General features: G+C 37.7%; 1 protein-coding gene across 3 annotated transcripts in view; it reads left to right on the top strand.

Moving 5' to 3' along the window:
• The window catches only part of TOGARAM1 (TOG array regulator of axonemal microtubules 1), a 1,826,974-nt gene that overhangs the window by 27,040 nt on the left and 1,779,865 nt on the right, over window positions 1-20,069 (top strand). The window lies entirely within an intron of this gene.

Raw genomic sequence — 20,069 nt, 5'->3', positions numbered from 1 at the left:
ACACATTTTAGTAACCAGATTTTACAACCATGCTATACTACTGCTTTAAAATATATCACATGACAATTTCTTCCAGTATAGATTTATAAAATTATTTATGCTTGTCAATCAGATGAATTAAATGAGTTATAGTAATGTATATGTTTGGAACATAAGTTTTTAACACAGATTATTAAGCTGCTGTTAAGTAGATTTTCAAAAACACTTGAATAAATGTTTCATTTTCTATGCCTTCTAAAATAAGACATTTACTTACTACAAGAAACTGTATCATTTAAACTCATTATAACTGACATATTTTATGAATTATAACATAGATATTTAAGTAATTATATAAAATAACTCACATTTAGATGTTAAAGAGTTCATTTTCCTTCACATAGTCGCATTTGTATCATTTCTATTTCCTGGTAGAGTGTCATTGCTGAATCTGTGATGTGTCAGTGTGATATCTAGGTCAAAGGTGAGACTAGCTGCTTTCAGCTTCTCTGTGAGAATTCTGAGAGTTGAAGCTTTTGAAGTAGCTCATGGACACTGTGCATGAGACAGCCCACATCCCAGATTGTCTCTCTTAACATTTTGGCGGGAAATTTATTAAAAACTAGTGACAAACATTCATTTATCAGTGTAAATGCATCTAAACATGACAAAACCTTCACAATGTATTTTACAGGTTATTACAGCCTCTTTGTAAGTGAAATTAAGCCCAAAATTATTAATAAGTAATAAAACTCAATATTTTTGTCCCAACTCAATTTTATGCAAATCTTATTATTTACTGTGTCTATATGATCAAAAGCATTTCTATATATTAATAAAGAAAAGAAAAAGAGAGTAGAAAGTAAAAGGGTGTAAGGCAGAAATAAAAAAATGTAAGAGAAAGCTATAAGAAGTATATACAATGAAATATTACTTACTGTTTATATTAATAGAGTTAAAAATAAAACATATTATTTACTATTATTTAGTTCTAATTATTATTAGTTAAAGCATGACAGATTATTTACAAACAAGCATAAGCAGTGTAATCAAGAAAGTATAATTAGGAATAGCATTTGAAGAACATATAAACTTTTTACAAGGAGTAAATGTGTTATTATTCTATTAATCATATTTTCATTACTCTTCTCTCCCTGCCTTCCCCCACCCTTCACCCACTGCATAATCTAAATAGAATGTCATTGTTTAAACAAAGAAAAGAAGAAAAGGAGAAGAAAAAATAAAAAGATAAAGAAAAAAAATGCATCAAATTACTAACCTTACTTCTCCTTTTCAGAAAGAGAAAAGTTGAATCACAACTTGCCATTAAATCTCCAGATATTTTGACTAGTTATGAAACAAAACATTTCTTTGCACACAGAGAATAACTTTGATTAAATCTTTTTCAAAATATTTGTTGCTTCTTGGAAATGCAGGAACTATATTTAAAAAGATTAATAATGAAATAAAATGATGAGAAAAAAAAACCTAGAACAAATCATTTGTTTTTTAGTCTCTTCTTCTTCTCTGAAGTCTTCCACGAAGTTTCAGTTGCCAGTCTCTTTAATAAAGGACTAGCCCACTCCATTTCTTCTATTTTATCCAAAATCTTATTTTTTTTGATAAACAGTAAAGCAGAGTCTAAGTCATCGAAAATTTTAGGACCATCAGGAAGGAAGATTTTAAGCTTGGCAGGAAACAGAAGGTAAGTTTTAAACTGTGCTTTTTTAAGCTCCCTTATTATTGGCAGAAAAACTTTTCTTTTAGCTATTACCATGGAAGAATAGTCATTGTCAAAACGCACAGTTGTCTCATTAATCTCAACAGGAGCTTTAGCCCAAGCAGATTTAAGAACCATCTCTTTATCAAAAGATGATAAAAATCTAACTAAAACTGATCTAGGATAGTTTTTGTTAGAGTTAGTATTAGCTATAGATCTATGTGCTCTTTCGATACCAAAAGATAATGCTTCTGGTAAGTCTAAAGTTTTAGGGAGCCAAGTTGTTAAAAAAAGAAGTAATATTGTTACCTTCAATATTTTCTGGCAGTCCAAAAATCCTAATGTTATTGCGCCTAGATCTATTTTCCAGGTCATCCAGCTTTGTTTGTAAATGTGTATTTTGTTTCAGCAGAAACTCAATGTTGATTTCCTCTTCTTGTATTCTATTTTCCATGTCATTCACAGCTTCTTCTATGCCTGTCATCTGGATCTTCTGTTGTTGCAGGTTTATATGTAACAAGTCTATTTGTTTTGTAGTTTTTTCTATGAAGGTGTCTATTTTAGTATCCATTTTATCCATCTTAGCAGTAAGTTGCTGGATTATAATTATCAGAGACTGAAGTTCTTTCTTGATGCTGGAGTCTTGAGAATTTGTCTTACTGGAACTCATTTTAGACTGATAAACTGACATGAAAATTTCCAAAGTGATTTCTGACAGGAATATTGTTAAGATTTCCTTTCTTTTTTAGATATAGTTCAAGAACTATATAAAACAAACATATTTAGAAAGAAAATTACTTCAAAAATTAATTTTTTAAGTAATTAATTCCTGTCAGTGTAATGAAATTGGTGGAGCTGAAGAAATCTGCTGCTATCCTGTGTTCATCCTTGGCCACGCCCCCTAACCTGTATATCTCTGATGACGTTATTGCTTAGTAATTACAAAAGTGATATTGGAACCATTGAACCATTAAAGAACAACTGGACTGTAAATTTAAAAGTTGCAGTTGTTTCAACACTTTCATCACACTTTATTTTGGTATTGGAACTAAGGCTGAAAGACTGAGGGCTTCCACTGTGATTAGTAAACAAGGCAAATTGAAAAGGGACATTGCAGCATGTTTAGCTGGCTTAGCTTATCCCTTAAAAACATTGTCCCCTTTAGAAATCATTTTAAGCTTCCATTAATGTCTCCACTGAAACGTCATCACTACAAACAAGTATACCACCGTTTGAGTTTATCAGTTCTGTTACAGTAGTAGCATCCTGTACTAGCAACAACACAGACAACCCCCCCCCCCCATTCCCTATACTGTCTGCAGGTCCTTTTTTAGTTTATCCTTTGGGGAAAGGTATGTACACCCAAGTGATCAACAAACAAACAGTCCAAAGGAAAGGGGAGAGGAAGAACTAAAAGGAAATGTAGATTTCCAAACTGAAGTGTTACATCAGTTCAGCACTTGTCAGTACTCACCAGAGGTTTTTATTGTATTCCTACAAATTCAGTCCCTGTGACAAAATTGCTTATAGATTTTAAACTTTATGTCAGAAAACTCAATTTGTAATATATTATGAATGACATATCTAGGATGGACACAAAAAATGACAGAATAAGGACATGAAGTACTTTCTATCCCACCCTTAGTAACACACTCCAGGTCCCTAGTAATCTATATGAAGAAGACTTGAGAAAGAGGTTAAACTGTAAACCTAAATTTACAACTTGTCTGAACCTGAAAGTTCTGCCCTCAAAGAATTATCCATGAATACAGATCTAAGAGTTATGAGGGCAGACAAAAGCGGGATGTTAGTCCTTATGAGTACTAGTGATTACAATAAAGCATTTTTGAGCTTTTAGCATATAAATTGTGCTACTGTGGAGACTATGTACTGTTCAACACATTAATTTAGATCACGACACCTGTTCCTTTCTTAATGTGGAATTTCCAAGAATGGCTAGGTTCTTTGGGATTCCCAAGGTGCACAAGATTGTAACAAACCACCTTTCGGACCTATAGTTGCTGCTGGCTTTTCGAAGACTGAGCCCATTTCTGTTCTACTGGACCATATTTTAAATCCAGTAGTTCAAGGTTCATAATACTGTCTTCAAGACATGTGGCATCTTTTGGAGTTGTTAAATGAATTTTCTAGGAATGGCAAACCTTTTTTTGTTTGCATCACTTGATGTGGTTTCTCTCTACACTTGCATTAAACAAAACATAGGTATAGAATATGTAAGAGACTACCTCAGCAATTTTACATCTTTCAACAACGATAAGATCAACACAGTCTGCTCACTTTTGCATCTGGTTTTGGACAATAATTTCTTTAATTTTCTTAACAAGCTTTACAAGCAGATTTCTGGTGTGGCAGTTGGGGGAAAGGATTGTTCTGGTATTTGCCAGTTTGGTGATGGCCATGTGGGAGCAAATGTTTTTGAGAAAGCACCAGTTGTCCAAGAAGATTCTTTTTTATCAGATACATAGACTTTTTTGTTGTGGAATTGTAACCAATGAGACTTCTCCAGTTTTGTAAACTACCTCAGCAGTAGCACAGATTTGTTAATGTTTACAGCCAGTGGCTTTGGGGAAAGTATTAACTATTTGGACATTACTTTGTCCTTCAACTACAATGTTAGTGTGCTCACCAGAAAAACTTTAAGCAAAGAAACTTTTGTGAATCAGTATTTACACAAAGATAGTTTATACCCCAAACATATGAAAAGAGGAGTGGTGAAGGGCCAGCTAATCAGACTTGGTAGACTGACCACTGATTGTAGTTTTCAGAGCGAGCTCACGTTATTAAAGGGTTTCTTTGCCAGTCGGCGATACAAACATGATTGGCTTACTTCTGTAGAAAGAGAAGTGCTATTGGTCGGAATGACTAAAGCTTGCCCAATTTTGTCAAAGGTTTAGGCACTATCCCTATTGGCCAATCGGGCAGTCCGAATTCTGGAATATCCAATCACGTTATTTTTAAACAAGCATTTCCTATTTGTTTCCAATGAAATGTTGTTAATAATGGACATCATTGCAGACAATTAGAAAAATGTCCTTGGTAATGTGGACATCTACAGTTTTAAGTGATAAGCCTGTTTTTATCTTCAAAAAGCCATATGGTTTCAAGTTGATGTTAGAACATGATTGCTCCTCAGTGTTCCGTTCCACAAAGTACAGCACACCAGGTACCTTTCAGAAGAATTTACAAGAATTCATTGGCGATAAAAAGAAAAACTTTAATAATACTTTAGCCAAGCATGCAACACTTTCTACTGACTTTAAGAAATTTACATTTTCTGTTATAGATTCATTTTGTGCAGATATGTTTACTGGTGATTACAAAACACTTTTCGAGTGTTGTGAATCTACATGGCAAATCCAGTTAAGGGCAGATCATGCTCCAGGACTAAATGAAACTATACATTTCAAGTAATTTTTACTGGTGCAGAAACTACACTAAAGTAGTAGTAGTATTGGATTTTACATTAAGCTAAATTATTTTTTTTTTGTACTGTTTACATACATTTTTTTAGTATGGACTTTAATATGTTGCTAAGGAATAACTCTCACATTTTAGTTTGTGGCTATTGGTTACATTCAGCCATGTGATTGTTTTGGCAGCATTTTTAAACTGTTTGTCGAGTCTTTTTAGTATTTTCTGAACTTCTTAGTTGTATTACAGAATGAAAGTGCTTTAAATACTTCAGTGTCAGGAGCCTTGCCTTGGTGGATTTTGATTTGCAGTGTTTTAGTTTGTTCATAGGTTCATAGGTTCATACTAGGCTATCTGCCCAAGGGCATTTATAAGCCTAGCCCATAGTTATGTGGCTTTCGCCACCCCTTTAGTTTGAATAAAAACTATGCCTATCATTTTTCTGTGCCTCTGTCAAGCAGTGACACTGAAGTAATCCCTGGGGTATATCTGCGATCTCCCATCCATTGGTCAAGATTCCTCTTGAACAAGGCCAGCGAGGTGCTCTGCCTCACATGTACCGGGATTTTGTTCCACAGCATAGGGAGTCTCTGGGTGATGAATCTGTCCCTCCAGCACGTTCTATTTATAACCGTGTCAAGGTTTAAGTCTCCGCCTTGTGGTTCTGAGGGATCTAGATTTTTTGAGGTGAAGCATATTCATCAAATCTGGGTTTAACATGGCCTTATATGTCAGGCACAGGTCACCTCTGAGCAAGCGGTATGAGACTGAATAGAGCTGGAGTTCTTTCAGTCGGGCAGCATAAGACATATTTTGAGACCCTTTATCCTTTTGGTGAGGAACTTTTGGGGCCTTTCAAGCTGCAGCAGGTGTCTGGTCAGATACATTCGAACGGGCATTGTACTCAATCATAGGTCTAATGAGTGATGAGTACAGGGGACGATGACCTCCCTTGATCTAGATGTGAATCCTTCATGATCAGGTGGGCGATATAGAAGGTTTTCCTAACTACTTTAGCAACATGAGTGTCAAACGAAGGCTACTGTCAACTTGGGTCCCCAGATCCCTGATGACTTTTCTGTGCTCAGTGGATTGCCACCTATATGGTAGCTAGGGTAACCTTGTTTTTCCCGAAGGGTATGACTATGCATTTTTGGCGTTTAACTTCAGGCCATGGCTCTGGCACCAGTTATCCGTTTCTGTGAGGCCCTTCTGGAGGATATCTGTGTCAGATGTGTTTTCGACTATGGCCCAGTTTGCAGTCATCTGCAAACTTTGTCAGCCATAACCCTCCCGTGTTTGCTTGTACTTCAGAAAAGTAGATGCCGAACAAGAGTGGACCCAGGACTGAGCCCTGTGGGACACCACTTGTGACAGGCTTTGAGTCTGACATGGCTCCAGCAACTCTGACCCTGTGGGTTCTGTCACTTAGCCAGTTTGCAACCCATCTTGTGATGTATGGGTTTACATTCAAGCTGATGAGTTTTTCGATGATACCTGAGTGGGGTATTGTGTGAAGGCCTTTGCCAGGTCGAGGTAGGCTGTATGGACTGCCTTTCCTCATCAATGGCCTTGGTGACTGTCTCGAAAAGTCAACCAAGTTTAAGAGGCAGGATCTGCCTTTGATAAAGCCAAACTGGGTTGGATCCAAAGTCTGCAAGTTCCCTATGTCTTTATTTATGAGTTCCATTATGATCCTCTCCATGGCGTTGCAGATAAGGCTTGTCAAGCTAATGGGGCGGTAATTTCCAGGGTCTGTGGAGGCACCGCCCTTATGAAGTGGGACCACAGTGCCACTCCTTGGGTAGTATCCTGAGGTGAGGCTAAGATTAAACAGCTGTCCTAACTGTGGGTTTAATTCCTCGTTGAGTTCATGAAGCACACAGCCGGGGACACCATCCGGTCCCATGGATGTTGTGTTTTTTGCCTTAGTGAGGGCAGTTCTCACCTGGGCGTTGGAGATGTTTGGGGGGCTACAATCCTCTGGAATAGATATCTCTCCTTTTGGGAGGGGGAGAAGTTTGCACTGAACCTGTCAGCCAGTATGTTAGCAATGTGTGTAGGTTCAGTAATTTTCACATCATTTTGAACTAATTCTGAGCATATCTGGGAGTTTCCTCCTAGGTTTCTAACATAGCTAAAGAAGGCTTTAATATTTGTCTTTAGAGTCCTTGGCGATTTTTCTCTCAAAATTTGCCTTGGATGATTTAATGGAGCTCTTAGTTTTTTACTTATAATGATCAAAGGTGTCTTACCTTTCAAGGATTTTGCTCTATCTTGTAGTAGCTTCCTCCTTTTGTTGTAGAGCTTGTTTATGGCTGAGGTCCACCAGACTGGACGCTTGCCTTTGGTACAGAGAGTCTTAGTTTTGTTTGGGATTGCCTGATCCATGCAGTCCTGTAGGTGCTGGTAGAAGGCATTTGTAAGTGATTCAGCGGTTTGAGTAATGTTTACCACTGGCTCAGGGGCCTTAAAGGAGACCACACTAGTTTTTAGAAGTGTGAAATCGGCTTTTGAGAACTTTTTCACTGTGGTCTTTTTTGTTTCAGGTGGGGGCGGGATGAGGACCTCCAGCGAGATTAGTTTATGATCTGATCTCACCAGTGAGGGGTATACTTCCGGTGTTGAACATTTTGATCCCATGTTCGTGATGATGAGATCAAGTATGTTTTCTCCTCTTGTGGGGATGGTGACTAGTTGTTCCATGGCATTTGAGTTTATGAACTCCAGGAATCTTTGGGTTAGAGTGTTCGGGCTTGAGTAGTGTTCCCAGTCTATATTAGGGTAGTTGAAGTCACCTAGTATGATGGTGTTTGGAGATACATTTATGCCCTCCAATGTTTTCAGGAAGGCCATGTGAGGTTCCTGAGTTTGAGAGGGTGGCCTGTAACATGCTACAAATTGCAGAGCAGTCTTGCCTATGGTTAATTGCACCTGGATGGTCTCCGATGCATCGTGCGTTGCCACCAACCTTGAGGTGTGGGTGTCCTTTATGAATATGGACACCCCTCCTTTCTTGGTGTTGTCCGGATTTTGGGGCCGAACGCATGATATGAGGTGAAACCTGTTAGTGCTGGGGTGCTCTCAGGAGCCTTGAACCAGGTTTCTGTCACAGCACAGACATCGATGTTCTCCATATTGAGAAGGGCCTCGAGTCGTGCATCTTGAGAGTGAGACTTCTGGCATTGAGCAGCATTACCCTTAGTTTTTTTCCTTTTTGGTGTTCTAGGGTGGTAGGTTTAGAATTTGAGCCTTGCCTAAAAAAGGCATTATGGGGTGGCAAGAGCCTTTGCCAATATCCGAAGCCCAGGGTGACAGGTGCAAACCGTCCCTTGTAAAGCAGCGTGGCTTGTCCAGCATGTCATGCCAGGCAGACAGACATTGGATCCCCTTTGAATGACACCAGAATTTAAGCCAATTATTAAAGCTGATCATCTTATCACTGTATTGTAGCATCATTCTAGGTGAAGGTAGGATACTGCTCAAGGTCAGGGTCATACCTGCCTGGGCTACATAATCAGAGAGCTCCTCGATGTCCCTTTTCATGTAGTCCAAGGAGGTACGTCTCAGGTCGTTGACACCAGCGTGGACAATGACTGAGTCGAACTTGTACCTGCTGTTGAGAGACCTGAGTGCTTGCGTTATGTGGCGGATTCTAGCGCCCTACAGGCAGCTTACTGTGACCTTCTCCTTACTCAGTCTGGTGAGCGGGACGTCAGTGTGTCTGACTATGGAATCACCAATGACAAGTGTGTCTGGCATTTTGTTTGGCCTTAAGGGCTGTGACTGTTTGACACTCTGACTGTGTGGTCTATGTGTTGCATGTGTTGGGTCGTGAGGTGGTAGTTGTTTGGGTGTCTGCTTTGGTGGCCTCTGCTGTTTTGGTAAATTTTGATCAGAGCCTCAGTATGTCTTTGTGTGAGTATGTGTATGATTTGAAGTTGTGATGGTACCATGTGTGACTGGGTATGTATTGTGTGTGGTTATCTTCTCCTCGTGTCTGGTCTTGCCAGTCCTATGTTGAGAGAGCTCAGCCTCCAGTTTGGCCGTATAGTTGCATCTCTCGCATGTATTTGTGTTTTGTGGGAGGAGGAGAGGATTGTCTGTGTACATGAGGCAATTGTAACATTGCCTCAATATTCCCAGGTTCACCAGTTGAGCTGGAGAGGACACTAGCAACTGATCCCTCGACATACTAGAAGTAGTAGATAAAGAGACTTTCAAAGGACTTTATACATGTGTCTTTTCATGTGGCCGCATTAGTCTTTTTTTATGCACTTATTTTCCAATAAATAAAAATAATTCAGAAGGGAAGAATTGTAATGGAATGTATTGCAGTGAATTCTTTATTTTCTCAAAGCTGTTTTTATTAAAGGTTGCATTATTACAAATAATACAAATAAAGTGAAATGTTTTAAAATAATTTCTAACAGAACACAGCACACTAAAATAATGAGATAATGTTCTAAACATTTTCAAATAAAGGTATCCCAACATAAACAACTTTAACAGACCTTAAATCATGTCAATTAACATGTGTATCTAAAACTGAAAAATTAAAAGTGTAAAATGAAAGTATCTTCAATTAATTCAGTTTTTACATTGGGGTAAAGTAGCAAAACTTTTTAAGTGTAATGGATGTAATGGAAGAGACCAAGTGATCACACAAATAGTGTATTTGAAATCCATGGAATCCATTTTTAAGTGTAATGGGTACAGTAGACGAGAGAGAGAGTGATCACACAAATAGTGTATTTGGAATTCATGGAATCCAAATGAAGAGATTTGTGCTTGTAACAAGGCCAGTAGTATTATGAAATTACCTGAGAAATTGTTTTGCAACAATGAGTATAAATTGATAACTTGTTTTCACATTTTGGGAGTAACTTGCAGATATAAAGTTACCCCACAATATGTTTAATTTTAGCCAGTTGGCTTTAGTATAGAATTTTATATACATAAACAGATAATCATGTTCATAATTCTTTTTATTATCTATTCTCTTAGGGAAAATGTGTAATATTGCTAGTTTTCATTACAAGTGCATTGTATATGCATGCAGAATAAACCAGTGTATAATGCCCCAATAAAAATCTTTAATAATCAAACAATTAAAACTTTTTTGCCTTTAATTTTAAAGCACTTGAAATGGAAATGTGGTCATTTAAACCTGGCTTTACCCCTGCATTTAATCTAACTTGCCAGAACATTTCCCTATATTAGAGTATATAGTTTTGCTAGGTCTAAAGAAAATCAGGATGATACATTTTTAGGACTATTTGTAATATATATTTTTAACTTACTTAGACTTTTCTATTAATTGTTTTCAATTATGAGGTAGTTGTTATTGGTTAATTTGTACTGGGCAGTTTCGTATTTAAGTGATTGTGTTCTCACACTCTGATGAAGCCTATTGTAAAATTGCAAAAGCGCTTAGCCTGGAATTAATTTTTAATATACTATGGCATTTCAGTTTATTAAAAACTGTCACACCTGCGCTGAAATGTCATGATTTGTTGTATATTTGAATATCAAACTTTAGTTGGTTATCTGCAATGATCTCAAATAACTTTATGTGGGATACAAGTTCTTTGAGTGTTGTTTGATGAGGTGATGTAGAAGTTTTATGTGTGTGTGTGTGTGTGTGTGTGTGTGTGTGTGTGTGTGTGTGTGTGTGTAGGATACAGATTTTAGTGTGAAAGGCACTAACTTGTTTTTCTTAGTATTCATCAGGAGGGGAGAATTGGTGAACCAGGTTTCTATAGAAAAAAGTTTATTATTTATTTTTATTAGAAAACATACAACCGTGCATGTGTGTGTGCCTGTTTTTGTGGTATGTATGTATTTTTTTTAAGCATTCACAAAGTTAATAAGCCATGAGCAGCTGCATCGTACATTTTGAAATTTTTGCTTATTTAGTGGATTTTGACTAGTCTCACCCTGTAACCCATAAACATATTTAAGTCACAGTCCTTTAGAAATAATTTAAAATAATCTGATAAAGAACTATATAGAATGCTCATATGCCCCAGTGCACTACACTTTTGATTAATTATTTGTTAATTGGCATACAGGATTGTGGTTGTAAGTACTTATAAAGGGAGTTGGCAAGGCTGCAGTTTGTGCTGTAGTATACATATTTGCAATAAGTTACTTAAAGCAATGCATTCACTGGGTGGATGGTTCATCTCTAAATGGAGAGTATCTTTCTGTAGAGTGGCAGAGAAAATGGCCTGGCATATGCACATGGTCAAAAGAATTCATAAACCAGAACAGAGCAAACTCCTATGAATGTTAAGAGGATCCCAAATGAACATGCTTGGTGGAGTACAATTTTCATTTTGTGACTCTATTCTCTACTTTTTGTCAAGAAAATATATTTAACAAGAGTAATGAAAGTCAGCAAAATCTAAAGTTGAGGGGAACATTGTTGCAGTACAGTGATTTTTACCTTTACTGTGAAAACCAATATTTTTAAAAACCTACACTGGCATGGAGGCACCTAAACAGAACCCCTCATAGGCTCAAACTCCTACTGCCTGCTATAAAACAGTGGCAGAGAGGGTAGGTATTTAGATCTGGATATATAATTTATATACAGTTTTGAAAAACCAAATGCTTTTGTTCAAGTTACACATACAATATCTTACATTTTGAATATACATGTTAGTTGATCTACATCTATTGCTTATATGACCCTTAAGATTGTATAATTGTTGATGTAATTGCTTGAATCACATTTCCATCCTATAATAAGCTACAAGTCGCAAATCAAACCCTCCCCATATACTCTCCTCGGTGAAGCAAATTATGCCTTCGCCTTTGTCCATCTGCCCTTCATACTTGCTCTTGGAGAAAGGAGTATCAGTAAAATCATACCTTCAAACTAGAAACAATTATTGCAAAATATTAGAGAATTTTATTTATTTATTTTATTTTACATTTGTTTACCGGGATAGTCCGACTGGATACATGTCCATTTTCAGTGGAGGCCCGGGAAATCACAGACTGCAGGAAAAATGTATAACCTAAAACAGAGTTATCAATGCACACAGCAATGCACAAATAAGACAAAATGATGAAAGTCACAAAAATGTTGTCTTACATCTGCAAAGATATTAGCTTGTGTTTTCCATTAGGAAATGCGGTCAGTGGGAGACGAGAAGTCTGCAGCTGAAGACAGTCGACTGGGGGATTCTGTGCATTCCGTTTTGAGTGAGATTTATAGATTCCTTTATGCATCTGCAAAGTTGTTAGCTATTTTTTGCTGACTGTCTGCAGGTGCAAGCAATTAATCTTGAGAGCACTGAGTATTCTTTGCTGAGGAAAATGCAAAATATAAAAGTACAATGGTGAGCAGTTCAAAGAAATATAAAGTTTGAAATAATGGGAAGTAAATAAGGGAACTTTCCCAACAGCCTTAATACTTTAATGCATTTAATAGAAATAATGCACAGTTTAGTTTAATTTAAAGGTAGGCAAGTGCAATTTTTTCTTAGGGCTAAAAGTTAATGATTTCTGAAAGCATACAAATTGTTTTTCACATCGGGGAGGGGACTAGAAATAAGAAAAGAACAAACGGCAATCAGTGTAAGTGGGAACATAGGCTATAACATGCACTTTAGCATGGGTAACCTTACTTTTAGATTAGGCAATACCTGTGGGTACAGCTGTCAATTAAGAGCAATTATTCCTTTCTAAAGGGTTAAACTTCATTTATTAAAAATGGGGGTGTTGTGTAAATGTATTTAGTTTTTGTTTGAGAATTTTCATTGAACAAAGTCTTAAAAATATAATGTAGGTTCAAATGGAGATGAAAAAAAAAAACAAATGTATAACAGATCAGCCTACCAAACATTGATGAGTGCATGTAAGACAAAAGTTGTAAGAACACATTACAAAAATGTCATGTATAGTTGGTGGGAACAATAGATTTTTACCATTATGACTATTTCTATCATATTGTCTTCGGATATATGTAGCCTTAAAAGTAAAGGCAAAAAGGAAAGACTGTTGAGTTTATATTAACAAATGCAGAGTGCAAATAGCAATGCTCCATGAGATACTTTTGGAAAGAAATGAGCATGTGAATTTGACAAAGAAAGGATTTCAGGATGGATATTCAGCATTCATCTAACTGCACATTAAAACACAATTTAGCTACACCCCTGACAACACTGTTCAGTCTTAGCATTCATAGAGGTTTCATTGAATATAATGCCCCCCTTTGGTATGTATCTATCCAGATGCATGCAACTGGAATGTCCTCAGACATACCTTATTAAAAGGATACAAGGACTAAACAACATGCCCTGAACACCTTACTGCTGGATGGCTAAGTCATGTGGGGATTCATTGACTTCTCCTTGTGTGCAGTCATCTGCAGATTTAGTCAGCCAGAGCCCTTTGATATTGGCTTTTACTTCAGACAAGTAGATACCAAACAGGAGAGGTTCCAGCTCAAAACACTGGAGTACTCCACTGGTGACTGGTCTCTTTGTGGAGGTGACTTCACCTATTTTGATTATCTGTGTCCTGTCTGTGAGCCAGTTGGCTATCCAGCAGGTGATATATGGGTTTATTCCCAGTTTATTTAGACTATCTATTATGCTCGAGTGGGGAATTGTGTCAAAAGCTTTGGCCAGGTCAGGGTATGCAGTCTGTACCATTTTGCCTTCAACCATTGCTTTGGTGACCTTTTAAAAAAAAAAAAACACCAGGTTGAGTAACCATGACCAGCCCTTGAGGAATCCAAACTGAGACGGGTCAATTCCATGATAAGCCTTTCCATCGCTTTACTTAAGAGGCTGGTCAGACTTATAGGTCTGTAATTGCTTGGGTCTATGGAAGGTCCTTCCTTATGCAGGGAAATGACTCTAGCTGTTCTTCATTTACTTGCTGCGAATCCTGTAGGGAGGCTGAGATTGAACAATGTTGTTAGAGGTGTAGCGAAATTGTGCACATCCAGTAACTATTTCAGATCATGCACTGATAAAAATTAAGATAAAAATGCATGGGAATGAAGTAAAAATGAGACACTGATACTTTCCCATCTACCTGTTAAAAGACAAGAATTTAAGGAATGGGTTGAAGAAATTATCTAAGAGTTATTAGGGAAAATTGAAATTACTGCAGACAGGCTAACTAGTAAGTGAGATAAAATGAAAATGGAGTGTAAAAATAAGGTGCAAATAAAAGATAAAAATATATGGTTAAGTAATAGGAATTATTTAGAGGAGCTGAGAAAAGTTAAAGTATTGCAGAATAAGGGGAGTATCATAGAAAAAGAAGAGGAGCAACTGCTGAGTGCTAAGGAGAAAATAAGAGAGTATTTGGATAATATGTGGACGTTTATTAAGATTGCTGTTACGCAACTGTTTTTTGATAGCTATACTAAAACATAAAAAAGGTTTTTGCACAATGACTTGGGAAAAAGAAATTAGAATGGGTTGTTACCAAATGTAAGCAGCATATGACGAGAAAAATAAGAAGAGACTCTGCAGAGTTATTACTAATATTTTGGAAATTTTATGAAAATTTGTATAAAGCTGACAAATGTGGAAACCAGGAAAGAGAGAACATGGCAATATTTATGGAAAATTTAATTATGACAAGGTTAGAGAAAGATAAGTATCAGCAACTAATACTCAGAATAGGACGGGGGAAATAAGTGCTAAAGATCTGGAAGATTGTGTTAAATAAACTTATAAAAGGAGGGGAAGCACCAACATCTTGGAAGAAAGCTGTGCTAGCTCTACTACCAGAAGAGAGTAAAGACCCATCAGACCCAGCTTTATATAGACCCATTTCAGTTTTAAATTATGATTATGAAGTTTTTGCCTATACTAGCTAAAAGAATGGCAGACAAGTTGCTAAAATTGATAGCTATGGCTCAATGTGGTTTTATGGAGGGGAGGCAAGTATTTGACTGTCTTAAGAGAGCAACGATGATCCATACGGAAGCAGAATATAAAAAAATACTGCTGCTGTTGGAGGGTCTTTATGCAGGGAAAGCATTTGACACAGCAAGCTGGGATTTTATGACTAGGCTATGGAAACATTTGCATTCCCTGATACAATAATTAGGAGGATATATGAAGGATTGGGGGGCAAGAATGAAAGTGGGAGGGGTCTTCTGTGATAATTTGTGTTTTAATAGAGAAACCAGGCAGTGGTGCCCTATTTCCCCTTTGCTATTTGCTTTATATTTAGAGACTTTGACAAAGAAAATAAGGGACTCTACCATACCAGTTATATCCTTGAATTTCAGTCAAGAAAAGATGGCTTTATTTGCAGATGATATTATTTTGTAGTTGATAAATCCAGAAAAGGACATGTCTTCTCATCCTACCTCAGGAGCCCCAAATCTACTGAGCCTTTGAGATTTTGTAGCTCTTGTATGGTGTGCTCTCACAGCTAACAAACCTAATGCTAGTCACGTAAATATATTTAATAAACAGTTTTCTGAGTCCTTCTGTTTATGGGGAAATTAATAAACATTTATATAATTTCTACATTTTTGGAAAATATGTTAAGGCTATGCATAAGGGAAGAAGAAGAAATAATATATTGCAGTATTTTGAAAACATGACAAAGAATAGAGTGATACTGAAAGTGAGTTTCAAATACTGTGTCCAGAGGTTGTCCTAGCAATAATTCTGAGTACTTAATTTCCAAAAAAAAAAGAATAAAAAAATTTCATGAGAGGGTAGGTCATGATAATCTTGTATCTCGAGGCAACATGATGCATTGGAGGGGGGGGGACATGGGCAAAGCACATTATTATATCGCCATCAGATCATTTTGAGTTAAAACAAATTAAAAGTAAAAAAAAAAAACTTTTACTGTTGAGTTGTCATTAGTAGAACACAGAACATGATAAACTTAAAAACTTTTTTTATTTTCCACTGTTTCGGTGTAGTGGTCCTTTATAAAAAATGTAAAATTCTTAGACTAAATAATTATATTGCAGTGCCTTAAACATTCATTCATCTTCCATTTGCCTGCTTGACCAATTCAAGGTTATGTGGAACTATGAGTCTACCCCATCACTCATTTGGGTGCAGTCCTAAAGGTGGTGTCATGCTGTTGTAGGATGACCACCATACATATGCATGCGCACACCCCCCCCCCCCTATAATTTGGAGAATCACAGTTCACCAAGTCATATCTTTGTAACAGGGAGGAAACTAGAGCATCTGGCAAAAACTCATTTGGACTGTGGGAGACTGTGCAAATTTCATGTCAAACACACCCCAGCTGAGAACCAAACTGGAAAATTGAGTACTATTCACAGTATTGTAAAATTGTATGTTGTACTTTGTCCATAGCACAGTTTACAGCTGTTTAGTTGGTAAACATTGCAAGTAGCAGTTAATCAGAAAATATCCAGTACAGAAAGCATTGGAAGAGAATGGTATATTGACAGTTCAGGCAATTCTGTTCTTAGACTAGTTATAGTCCTTAAAATATGTCTGCATATCTGTCTTGTTTTCCTATTGCTTCTGCTTCTTGTAATAATAAGGGGTGGGCATTCAGGAAGTTAAAAGTATGATATTGTTTTTTGCTGCCTATCACATGAAGTCTGCAAGTAGCAATTCATTTGACTTTTTTAATTAATTCATTATTTTATCTATTTGTTTTTGTGACCATACTGCCATAGACATTTTACATTGGTGGGAAACAATTGTAAGTGGAGGTGTTGTGGCCAAGTAATAGGTTTATGTATTTTAGTTTATTGACTGCTCATATCCAGCAAGGTTTTTGAGGGTCAAGAAATGATGGTCTTGTGAGTATATAATCAGCGGCAAGTAGCAAAAATAACTCATAAGTAATTTTTAAGTCGATAAGCAACTTTGCTCTTAGAGAGGTCTGTAATACAGTTCAAAAGGTTTAACTCTCAAAGGCTTCTATGTGAGCAACATTGTAGATTAAGAAGAAGACACAACAAAGTTAATTTTTGACACTGACCTACCTTGTATTCAGTGAAGTAGATGAAGGCAATTTGATTGGATTAATCATAGGAGATTACTAGGATATTGACCTGGAGGTTGTTTTAAACCGAACCATTTCAACCCAATGTAATACCGTAGAGGTACTAGTCAACACCCAAGATTGCATTTAGTGATGACTGCCATGTCCAGGAGGGTTGTGGATGCTATCCCGGTAAAGGTTATGATGTCCCATCCACTCATCCAGGTTCCTCTTGAACAGTGTCATAGAGGTGCTGTGTTTCACATGAATAGGTAGCCTGTTCCAAAGACGTGACAGTCGCTGGGTGATAAAGCTGTCCCTCCAGCATGCTATATTTAAGTCACTGGAATGGGTGGCCCTGGACCCATTTGATTTACGGATATGCAGTAAGCTCATTAGGTTTGTGTCTTGGGTTGCTCCAGGCATAAGTCTCCCCTAAGAAGTCTGTATGATACAGAGTATAGTGACAGGGATTTTAGTTGGTCCATGTAAGGCGCATCCTGGAGGCCCTTGATCATCTTTGTTAGAAACCTTTGAGGTCTCTCTAATTGCTGTAGGTGCTTAGTACGGTAGATACTGAATGGAGCATTATACTCAATTATGGGCTGGATAAGTGCCGAGTATAGGAGGGTTATAACTTCTTTTGATCTCGAGGCGATGCCTTAACCAATCAAGTGAGCTATGTGGAAAGCTTTCCTTACAGTGGTAGACACGTGGTTTCCGAAGTTGTCGCTTTCAACCTGTGATTCCCAGGTCCCTTACCACTTCATGGGTATTTAGGGTATTGTTATTGATTTGATAGTGTGAAGGGACATTGTTTGTGCCGAAGGGAATGATGATGCATTTCTTTGCATTCAGTTTGAGACCATGGCTAATACACCAGTCATTGATCTGTATGAGACCTTCCTGGAGTATACTGACATCATTTGGAGATTCAGTGATTGCACCTAGTTTGCAGTTGTCTGCAAACTTGATCAGGTAGTTTTGACCTGAACGTCTGAGAAGTACTTACCAAACAGTAGGGGACCCAGCACTGACCCCTATGGCACCCCACTGGTAACAGGTCTGTTGGTTGATGTGGAGTCACCCACTTTTATAGTGTGTACAGTTGTGAGCCAGTTGGCAACCCATCTTACAATGAGGGGGTTTACATTCAGTTTTCTAAGTTTATTGGTGATGCCTGAATGTGGAATTGTGTCGAAAGCCGTTGCCAAGTCAATGTATGCAATGTGCACAGATTTGCCATCATCAATGGCCTTGGTCATACTTTCAAAGAAATCCACCAGATTTAACAGGCAGGACCTTCATGAAGCTGAATTTGGTAGGATCCAGGGTTTGGAGGTCACTTATGTCTTTATTTATGAGGTCCATAATGATACGTTCCATGGCCTTACAGATCAGGTTGGTAAGGCTTATGGTTCTGTGATTCCTCAGGTCTGTTCCTAGGCCACCTTTGTAGAGGGGAATAACTGTAGCTGTTCTCCATTCTGCAGGAACAAAACCTGTGGTTAGGCTATGCTTGAAAAGGGTACTTAGTGGTGATGCTAGTTCATGTATTAGCCTGTTTAGAAGACAGCCTGGGATGTCATATGGTCCCATAGAGGCCGTGTTCTTTGCCATGGACAGAGTTTGAGATATGTAAGGTGGGGGGAGGGTTTGTTGTAAGTTAGGAGGGGATAAAGGTGTGAAATTTTTGCCAAACCTATCTGCTAGCAGGTTCGCTATCTCTCTGGGGTCAGTGTGTGTGATACTGTTGGCCACCAGTTCTACACATGCTTGGGTCTTACCCTTTATGTTACGTACATAGCTGTAAAAGGCCTTATGGCCATCTTTGGCAGTACTTGCTAGGTTTCTCTCAAAGGAGCTCTTGGAAGATTTGACAATTTCTCTTATTTACCTGTTAAGGCTGTTGGGTCTTTGTCTTTGTTTTCTTGGACAGTGACATTTTGCATTCATTGTCAAGTTTGTTGATGCTGGAAGCCCAGCATGGCAGCTTGCTTTTACTTGGGGTTCTGGCTTTGATTCTGTCTGGTACAGCCGAGTTTATATACTTATACAAGCGGTTGTACAGGGCTTTAGTCTAAGCTTCAACGTAATAACCACTTTCAGCTTGGGGTGGGGCTTGGAATGCATTTATACCTTCACCTAGGAATGTATAGTTTGCCTTGGTGAAGTTTTTAGTCTGATTGTACCCTTTGTGAGTTCTGGTGTTAGTGTCAGTTTGAAGGTGAATGATTTGTGGTCAGTTCTAACTAATAAAGGTCCAACAGTTGCAGCAGTGTAGCTGTTTGACATGTTGGTGAGGACCAGATCTGCAGTGTTTGTTCCTCTTGTCGGGGTAGGGACAATTTGCTCCAGGGCATTTGAATTCACAAAGTCAAGGGACTTTTGTGCTAGCGAGTTTGGGCTAGAGTAGTTGATGGTGGGATAATTGAAATCTCCCATAACCAGTTTGTTTGGTAAAATTTGGATTGTCTTCAGTTTGGTTAAGTAGGCTTCGTGGGTGTCGTGACCCATGGAGGGGGATCTAAAATTGGCTAGGACTTGAATGGGTGTTGAAACCACCATAACCTAAACGTGGAGTAACTCCCTGGATTTGTCCCTAATCTTTTTTGGTTTAACCCTTTTGACTCCGTCATTCACACAGGATTGGTGACTACAGGTTTATAACCTACATTTTTTAGTATTGTACACTGGGTGGCTAGCTGTCTGGAAAATGGACCTTTTACAGTTGTAGTACATTAAATTTAACTACAACTCAGTCTATATTGCCAGGCTTTTCTCATATCCATTTTGGGCCCTTTCTTTCATATACTGTTAATCTCATTATTTTTAAGCATTACTAGCAGTAGTGTACTACTCCATGCTGACAACACGATCATATAGACATCTTTATATTCAGATGCTATAGTTAGAGAAACACTGAAAATCCAGTTGCTACAGTTGTATAGTTAGCTGAAAATTT

This window comes from Protopterus annectens, chromosome 6.part0, assembly GCF_019279795.1.
Source record: "Protopterus annectens isolate FY-2018-M chromosome 6.part0, PAN1.0, whole genome shotgun sequence".
Lineage (NCBI taxonomy): Eukaryota > Metazoa > Chordata > Ceratodontiformes > Protopteridae > Protopterus > Protopterus annectens.
The sequence above is the reverse complement of the archived record's forward strand: the minus strand, read 5'-3'. Positions and strand labels throughout refer to the sequence as shown.